Raw genomic sequence first — 7,599 nt, forward strand, 5'->3', positions numbered from 1 at the left:
CTTAGCACAAACATGAAATGTAGACATATCCTAGCCAATGAAGGCTAGGCAAACAACATTAAAGCGATAAATCATGGCAAAAATCAAGGAAACATGCTAGAGAAACCATAAAACATGCTAGGAAGCAAAATAAAGCAAGAACATGCTAGGAAACGCAATGGGTGTGGATTGTAGCTAAAAAGCTACATCCACACACCTAAACTTCAAATCCAAGGTATAGAACCAAGGAGACAAAGATTGAAATTAAGAACACTACCTTTTGATTGTTAGGAGAAAGGAGGAACCAAAGGTTTTTTTTATGTGTTTTTGGGAGAGAAATGTAGAGAAAAGAGGGAGAAAACTGCCCAGAAACTGCTCAAAGACTACCCAAAAATGTTCCTACTTTAGATTTGATCTAGAAAAAGGACGTTTTGAACGCCTTCTTGTTCTTGGATTAAGCTGATCTTAGTGTCCTAGAAATCTCTAGATGTCTAGTTTGTAGAAAGCTAAAAAACTTGAAAATCCAATGGTTGGATCAAAAGTTATGGCCTTGAGAAGCAAGCTAACACGCCCAGCATGGTTTTCAAGAGTCAACCTTAGGTCAAACTTGGTCAAAGTTGACGAAAATCACCAAGTAGCTCGGGTTTGATGTAAAAACATGAAAAATATTGTTTTGGGATGATTTTGACCCAAATTTGAATTTTGGTTAATTCAGGGTTGACTAGGGGCATTTTGGTCAATGTGACCTAAAATGCCACTTCTAGTTCTCCGATGCCCGAACGGGTTGCGCCACATCAATTTAGATGTTTCCATGGCCTCATGGAGAAAAGATAATATTTTTGAAATTTTCGAGGTCCAGCACACAAATCTAGAGAGGACAAAATATGGTGTCTACAATGGGTATAACTTGCCACTCTTCAAAGAAAGTGGTAATTTCTCACCATTTTAGTATAAAGTAGCATTAGCTTGTCCCAAATTTAATGTACTTCCACACAAAATGGCAATAACTTGCCACTCTTGGAAGAATGTCGCAATTACTTGCCACTTCAGTAAAATGGGGCAAGGAGTAGCCATTCCCAAATTTCAAGTACATTAACACAATGTAGCTATAACATGCCACTCTTCAAAGAAAGTAGCATTTTCTTGCCACTTCAGTAAAATGTGGCAAGTAGTACACAATCTCAATTTGCCACTCATTGAATAATGAGGAAATTTCTTTCCACTTCAGTAAAGAGTGACAAGGAGTAGCCACCCCTAAATTTCAAGTACATTGACTCAAATTGGCTATAACTTGCCACTCTTCAAAGAAAGTGGTAATTACTCTCCACTTTAGAAAAATGTGGCAAGTAGTAGCTAGTCCCAAATTTCACGTACTTCGACATAGGATGGCTATAACTAGCCACTTCTTTAAAGAGTGGCATGGACTACCCACTCCAAAATTCGAGTACATCGGCACAGAGGGCCAATAACTACCCACTCTTTGAAGAAAGTGGCATTTCTTGCCACTACTATAAAAAGTGGTAAGTAGTAGCCAGTCCCAAATTTGATGTACTTCGAAACAGAGTGGGTATAACTTGCCACCCTTGGAAGAAAGTGGCAATTTCTCGCTACTTCAACAAAAAGTTGGAAGTAGCAGCTAGTCCCGAATTTCAAGTACATCAACATAAAGTCGCTATAACTTGCCACTCTTTGAAGAAAGTGGTTATAACTTGCCATTCTGCAGAGATAGTGACAATTTCTTGCCACTTCAGTAAAAAGTGGCAAGCAGTAGTTAGTCCCAAATTTCATGTTGTTTGACACATAGTGGGTATAACTTGCCACTCTTCGATGAAAGTGGTAATTTCTCACCATATTAGTAGAAAGTGGCATCAGTTGTCAGTCCTAATTTTAATGTACTTTGACATAGAGTGGCAATAACTTGCCACTCTTGGAAAACTGTCGCAATTTCTTGCCACTTCAGTAAAATAGGGCAAGATGTAGTCATTCCTAAATTTCAACTACAACAACACAGTGTGGCTATAACTTACCACTCTTTGAAGAAAGTGGAATTTTCTTTCCACTTTAGTAAAATGTGGCAAGGAGTACTCAATCTCAAATTTCAAGTTGGTTATACAGTGGCTACAACTTGCCACTCATCAAAGAATGTGGCAATTTCTTTCCACTTCAATAAAGAGTGGCATGGAGTAGCAATTCCCAAATTTTAAGTACATTAACATAGATTGACTATAACTTGCCACTCTTCAAAAAAAGTGGCAATTTCTTGCCACTTCAGTAAAATATGGCAAGTTGTAACCACTCCCAAATTTCAAGTTGTCAACACAAACTGGCTATAAGTTGCCACCATTCGAAAAACGTGTTTATTTCTTGTCACTTTAGTAATGAGTGACAAGGAGTAGTCACTCCCAAATTTCAAGTACATCGATACAAAGTGGCTATAACTCACCACTCTTTGAAGAATATGGCAATTTGTTGCCACTTTAATAAAATGTGCCAAGGTGTAATCACTCCCAAATTTCAACTTGTCGACACAGTATCACTATAACTTGCCACTCATCGAAGAATGTGGCAATTTCTTGCTACTTCAATTAAGAGTAGCATGGAGTAGCTACTCCCAAATTTCAAGTACATCGACATAGATTGACTATAACTTGCCACTCTTCAAAGAAAGTGGCAATTTCTTACCACTTCATTGATATGTGGCAAGGAGTAGCCACTCCCAAATTTCATGTTGTCAACTTGGAGTAGCTATAACTTGCCACTTTTCAAAGAAAGTGGCAATTTCTTGCCATTTCAGTAAAGAGTGACAAGGAGTAGCCACTCCCAAATTTCAAGCACATTGACACCAAGTGGCTATAACTTGCAACTCTTCGAAGAAAGTGGCAATTTCTTGCCAATTCAGTAAAATGTGACAAGTAGTAGCCAGACCAAAATTTCACGTACTTTGAAACAAAGTGGCTATAACATGCTCGTTTTGGAACAAAGTGGCAAGATATTGCCACTTTAGTAAAGAGTGTCAAGGAGTTGCCACTCCCAAATTTTAAGTACATCAACAAAGAGTGAATACAACATTCACTCTATAAAGAAAGTGACAATTTCTCGCCACTTCAGTAAAAAGTGTGTTAAGCAGTAGCCAATCCCAAATTTTGTGTACTTTGGAATAGAGTGGCTATAACTTGCCACTCTTGGAAGAAAGTGGCAATTTCTTGCCACTTCAATAAAATGTGGCAAGGGAGTTGCCACTTCCAAATTTCAAGTACATCAACACAAAGTGGCTATAACTTGCAACTCTTGAAAGAAAGTGCAATTTCTTGCCACTTTTGTAAAATGTGGCAATGTGTAGCAATTCCTAAATTTCAAGAAGATCGACACAGAGTAGTTATAATTTGCCACTCTTCAAAGAAAGTGAGAATTTCTTACCGCTTTTGTAAAGAGTGGCAAGGAGTAGCCACCCTCAAATTTCAAGTACATCAACCTAAAGCGGCTATAACTTGGCACTCATTGAAGAAAGTTACAATTTCTTGCTACTTTAGTAAAGAGTGGCTAGGAGTAATAACTAGAGTATCCCAAACGTTTAATTATGAATTAAAAAAAAAATTTTAAAATACACATTAAATTTTTTTTTTAATTAAAAAACACATTTTATAATCTGGGAACTCAAACAACACTTTCTTTCTTTCTTTTGAGGGGGAAAACGACATTTGTTGGTATAAAAGATAGACGAACTTTTGCTAGGACTAATAACTAGAGCATCCCAAACGTTTAATTATGAATTAAAAAAATTTATTTTTAAAATACACATTAAAAAAATTTTAATTAAAAAAACACATTTTATAATCTGGGAACTCAAACGACACTTTCTTTTTTTTGAGGGGGAAAAGACATTTGTTGGTGTAAAAGATAGACAAACTTTTTTTTGTTTTTTTGTTGAATTTTATCACACTTGTTATTACAAACGTCACTTACAATTTTTTTTTTCTTTGAAATCATATTTTAAAAATACAATTTCAATCCACATGATTGTGTGGATCCGGTTAGCATGCAATAAATAAGGAGTTTGTGGGAATAACAATAGTATATATATATTTTTTAAATGTATTTTATTTATTAGAATATACTAGCTTATAACCCGCACAATGTGCGGGACACTTTTATTCATTACGAAAGACAAATTGTAGGTGAAAATTTAAACATTTTAGAGTTAGATAATACCAAAAAATATATTTTAAAAAAACTTGCAAGAAAGAAAACTATGAAATCTAATCTTGAAATAGACCAAAAAAAAAAAAAGTCTTTCTTCATCACACATGCACTCAAGCACATCAAAGAAAGTGATTCTTTTTTTTTTTTTTTTCTTTTAACTCCAAGAGTTAATTATTTCAACCATGTTCCAAATTTCAAAAAGATATTCAAAATAAATTCAAGGTGGTCCAAGAGAGATAATAGGTGTATTTGTTTTTGCTAGAAGCAAGTATCGGTGTCTTCAACTAACAATAATTAATAATTAAAATATCATGAAATTCAAATCCTATAGTAGTAATCTATGAATTACATCAAACTACAATAGTAAGTAGTCTCACAGAAAAAAAAAAATTAAAAACAAAAGAATATTGCAAGGAATGCACCAATTGGCAAAATTTTAGACTATGTAAAGATGAAGTCTTTACTTTCATATATACAAAGTCATTCTATCACTTTAACACCACAAAAAATGCCATAACTCCTTATACTGTTAGACAATTTTTTTGCAGAAAATAAAAACAAATAAATTGAATAGTTCCTTCACAATTCAATAAGAATATCCTCAATGTACAACATAATAATTCCATACATTCTAAAAGAAAACATCAGAGAGAAAATTTGGATTCCATCTTACTTTTGTTGTTGAGTTTGAGCTATTTGTCTTAAAGCTTTCCTCTTTGTATCCTTGCACTTCCTGCAACATGCATATTAATCCAATTGAAATCCCTTTCTTGGTATTGAGCAATGCAGACTGCAGGGTGCTTTACTCTTTACCATCTACCTAATTCTTTATAATGGTTTTCAATTGATTTGGACATCAATCATTGAACTATTAAGAAAGATATTTATAGTTACATATCTTTAAGTTAATCAAACCCAAAAACAACTCTCTTGTAAGCATCGTGCGATATCAAATGTTAAAACACAAATGTAATACACACACACACACATATCTAACTCCATCTAGAGCTTTGGTGTGATTCCTAATTGACCAAGCCATCTGTTAAATCTAACGCATTTCTAATATAATTATGCACCCCAATTTTTAATTCAATTACCAATTTGTTGCTATCCTATCTTTGTAGCTCTTTGAATCATCCTTTTATTATCTACCCAAATAATAAATCATTTGTCCCCGGCTAGGATAAATAGAGGTATTCAACTTAAATAACTAAAAATCACTATAATGTAGCCATTAAAGTTGGGTATAAAAGTCAAGCATCCATACCAACTTGCAGATTAACTATCACAATACTTCAATACATTGACTTGCTAAACAAAATTACTAAACAAACATACAGCTATAATTTTTTTCATTTGGTGTTCAAGTAATAACCTTGAAATAATTTTTTTTTCATACAGTACAAAAGAAAAGGGATCGAATGAGGTAAATAGCATAATGAAATAGATAAATAGTACCTAAAAGAAGCACTAACAGAGAACACTATATTTTATAATTGTGCACTATATATTCTCTTCAGTGGTTTCATCTCCTCCCCATAGGAAACTCCAGGATCAATATAACACTCTTGAAAGTACGAAACAAAAACAGAATATCATGCACACTGTCAAATTGTAGTACTTTCAAAAAGTAGCAAGACCAAATACCATACTTTACTAAAAACATAAACCAATATTGTAGCTTCTTCAATGTGTGAACCCCTTTATTTATAACCTTTTTCCACCAATAATTCTCTTCCAAAATAGACCTTAAAGTATAAGAGGATTAAGAAAACTGACCAAAGAAACTTGGTACATTACACTATGAATTAGGCAAAACAAATACTTCTATTATTCACAAATTGAAAAAGAAATCATTTCAATTGAGTTAAGTCTTGTATAAAGCCTTGAATTATTGAATTTTCTCATGTGGTTGCATGATATATTCTCTCTTGATCATCTCAACTTGCTGAAATTTCATGGTATTTAAATATTATAAATGGTTGCAATTCTCTACTTATCACCACAATTCACGGATTAGCAAAGTAAACTAACAAATTTAATTTAAACGAGAACAATTTAAAACCTTCAAAGCTGGTTTACAATTCCTTTTACTATTGTTACACTTTTGTTTCATAGTACTAAAAAGATTCTCAATGAATTTTCAAGAACAGCATACAACATGAAAAACCCAAAAAACCAAATATTGTACACACCAAAACCAACACCTAGAAATCTCTCATATATATTTTTTTGATAAGTAAATCGCTGAGAAAATTATTCTCTATCATAACATACAAAGTAATCAATTTTGTACAAAGAACATTATACTTTCAGATTTAACAATTTGAAACATGCAAAACCCAGAAAAACCCAACATCAAAAATAACAAAATCATGACTTAAAATTATCTTTTAAAAAAAATATCGTCTAAAATCTACAATGTATAAACAAAATAACAAAATATTTTTTGATTTCAAAACCCCACAATTTCAATCCCCCTTACAAATAAGGGAACATGTAAGAGAGAAAACAAAACTTAAAAATTAAAGTGAAATGATTTAGTTTAAAGGATTTAAAAGATTTCATTTTGCGAGAGGTTTTCCATGATTTCAACAAATAGAGAGGAAAAAGTAGGAGAATATTAGGAAAAAGAAATTGATACCTTTGCTTTGATGAAATTAGAGACTCCGGATTGAAGAAAGATTCCACTTCATCTGCGAGAGAAAGAAATTGAATGTTTTAAATCCAAAAGAGTCGAATTTAAACAAACCCATTACTAAAAATATCTAAAAATATACTCACATATCGAATTTCAAATTCCTTAACCTAATTTACGGAACCAAACCCACCTGTAATTGTAAAAGTTTGAAACATATAACAGATCTAATTTGTGGGGGAAAAAGTCGGAAAATGAATAGGAATACATCAATCGAAGTTTTTGTTTTCCTTAATCACAAAGTAGAGTTAAAGATATTGAAAGGAATTTGAACATAGGTTTTTTTTTTTTTAAGCGATGTGATTGCAAAGGGAAGAAATTAGCACAACTTATTTAGGTAAAGCAGAAGGTGTGGTCTTTTGATTCAATTTCAAAGGTTTATCTTTTATCTTTTCTGGGTTTTGGTTTTACTTTCCATCGTTTTCTGGGCAACCAAACAGATATAGAAAATAGTTGAGAGAGAGAGACCTGTTGGGAGGCGACGTCGGCAGTGCGAGGCTTAAGGAGGATGTGGAGGTGGGGAGGGTAGGATTAGAGAACCACGCAATCGTCTTCGGACACTGCTTGCATCGCTTCTACTTCTGCCGCAACTTCCTCTCCTTCGTCATTGTTCTATGAGAGAGAGGGAAAGATTTTTTTTTTCCTTTTTGTTTTGGGAGAGAGAGAAAAATAAGGATGCTTTCTCTTCTTTTTAATGTAACCCTTCTTGCTTTTTAATTGTC

This window comes from Castanea sativa, chromosome 5, assembly GCF_040712315.1.
Source record: "Castanea sativa cultivar Marrone di Chiusa Pesio chromosome 5, ASM4071231v1".
Classification (NCBI taxonomy): domain Eukaryota; kingdom Viridiplantae; phylum Streptophyta; class Magnoliopsida; order Fagales; family Fagaceae; genus Castanea; species Castanea sativa.